At 46.1% G+C, this 2,214-nt stretch overlaps 1 pseudogene; it reads left to right on the top strand.

The window, feature by feature from the left end:
• The window catches only part of LOC101991362, a 3,637-nt pseudogene extending 2,389 nt beyond the window's left edge, over nt 1–1,248 (top strand).
• Nucleotides 1,249–2,214: the final 966 nt, after the last annotated feature.

Below are 2,214 nucleotides of genomic sequence, written 5' to 3'. Positions count from 1 at the left end.
TCTCTTACACACAGACCTCCACATACACACAAAGCAAAACCAAACAAAATCCCGCCAAAAGTCAAAACAGACAAGTAAAACCAAAACATGAAAAATATCAAACCAAAGAAGTGCTCAGAGTCAAATGGAGTCTGCGTTGTCAGCGGGCCTGCTCTTGGTGTGGCTGTATACCCAGTGACACTCCGTTGCAGGACGCTGGACTTGCCCTGTCCCAGCTGGTGTCAATGCAAACAGCTTCTTAGTTAGGAGTGGAGATCCATGTCCACTTCCCCATCTCAGTGCCGGGATTTGTGTGGCTTGAGGCTTTGCATGTCTGTGAGTGCTGTCGTTGTCTCTGAGAGTTCATATGTGCAGCAGTCCTGTGTTGTCTGGAAGATTGTTTCCTTGGGTCTGTCTACCACCTTTGAGTCTTACGATCTTTCCACCTCCTTCCAGTGCCTGGGACCCACCTGCAATGCAGAAAGATTGCCGTGTCTGGGATGAATTTTGAATTTTCTTTTTCTTTCTTTCTTTCCTTCTTTTTTTTTTTTTTTTTGCAAATATGTTCTTCAGGTAAGTCAGGAATATAGGCCTTGGGTTGTATGTGCATCTTAAGGAGGTGTTTATGTATAAATTCTTATGTTTTAAAGTTTATAATAGATAGGGTTAGGTATACAGCTCAGCAAAACACCCTTTGTGGTCATCTGGAGCAGAGTTCAAATCAACTGTCCTTACTAATTGTGTTACATTGGCGCATTACTTCATGTGTGACCTCTTCAGCTCTACAATGTAGTCAACCATCCCTGAAAGGATTCTACAAGGTGATGTTGATGAGCTTTCGTGTGACTGTCACACTGGTAGTTCCATCACCGACTAGACAGTGGCGATGGCAACCACGTCCTGCTGCGGTTACACATCTGAAGTAGGTGCTATCTCTCTCTGAATGTGACCATGCCGGTTTGAAGGTGAGGGCATGCGTCTTTCGTTTCTCGTCTTTCACGTATCTCTGCTGCCCTGTGGATTCCCTGACGTAAATCCTCACTCCTGGGCAGGCGAGAGGGCTCGGTGGGTAAGCTCACTTACTGCCAAGCCTGATCCCCTGAGTTTTGTCTTTGTAACCCACACGCTGAAAAGAGAGAACTAACTGAAAATCCTGATCCTTATTTTTTTTTTTTCTGACTCAAGCCAAGATCACCCCGGTTGTCCCTGCCCGTGGATACCCAACTCCAACTTCTCCAAGAACCCTAACCACCAAGGGAGATGGCGCAGGTGAGACATGAGCACAAGCAGATGTGCTTAATTAATCTCAGTTCACAGAGTTTGGAATATGATAAATAGCTAAGAAACTCACTTTTCGCACTTGAGATATTGTTTGAGGTGAGTGAGGTGGTGGCCACACATGTTGGTGCCTGGGTTAGGATTCTGTAGAAGTCACAAACTAGCCAAGTGACCTGAGCCAAGGCCTTTCGGTTCCCTGGGGCTCTGGTTCCTCTTGTTGTCCAAGGGGCGTGGCCCAGAGACTCTGGTTTTCCTGTCTCAGGAAAAATAACATTGCCCCCATGGAGAACTTAATTTGGATGTCCACAGGTTTTGCTACACAAAGAAAGAGAACCATCTACCATTGCCATCATGTCATTTAGAAAGAGAGTCATTTGGGGCTGTAGAGATGGTTCAGCTGTTAGAGGGTAAGGTTCACTGCCAACAAGGGCCCCCTCTTACTTGAAGTTTCAATTTTATTACATTTTAATAAATTAATCTCTCTCTCTCTCTCTGTGCTCTCTCTCTCTCTGTCTCTCTCTGTGCTCACGTGCCATGGATGGCATGTGGAGATAAGAGAGAGACTTAGAGGCACCTGCTCTCTCCTTGCCCTGAATGAGATGAGGGGACTGGACTCAGGTCTCAGGGAAGTGCCATTATGTGTGGGGTCATTTTGCAAGCATTTATTTAAAATTTAATTTAAAAACCTTTTAATAAGAAATTGTAGAGAGCTGCGTGGAGCGTACCCTAGTGTGCTGGCTCCCGCCCTCCGCAATCCCGAAAGCGAGTGCTCTCTATGATAATCAATGATCACGCAATGATTATCAGCTGTCTGCTTATGCATGAACCTATGGGCAGTACCCACCTGGCAATCCGGGTTTGGCAGCCTGTGCCTTTTTAAGGGCTGGGAGAGATTTGCCCAGGGTGAGAGAGAGAGAGAGAGAGAGAGAGAGAGAGAGAGAGAGAGAGAGAGAGAGA

Source organism: Microtus ochrogaster, unplaced genomic scaffold (genome assembly GCF_000317375.1).
Source record: "Microtus ochrogaster isolate Prairie Vole_2 unplaced genomic scaffold, MicOch1.0 UNK368, whole genome shotgun sequence".
Classification (NCBI taxonomy): domain Eukaryota; kingdom Metazoa; phylum Chordata; class Mammalia; order Rodentia; family Cricetidae; genus Microtus; species Microtus ochrogaster.
Note: the sequence above shows the minus strand (reverse complement) of the source record. Positions and strands in the feature narration are given on the sequence as shown.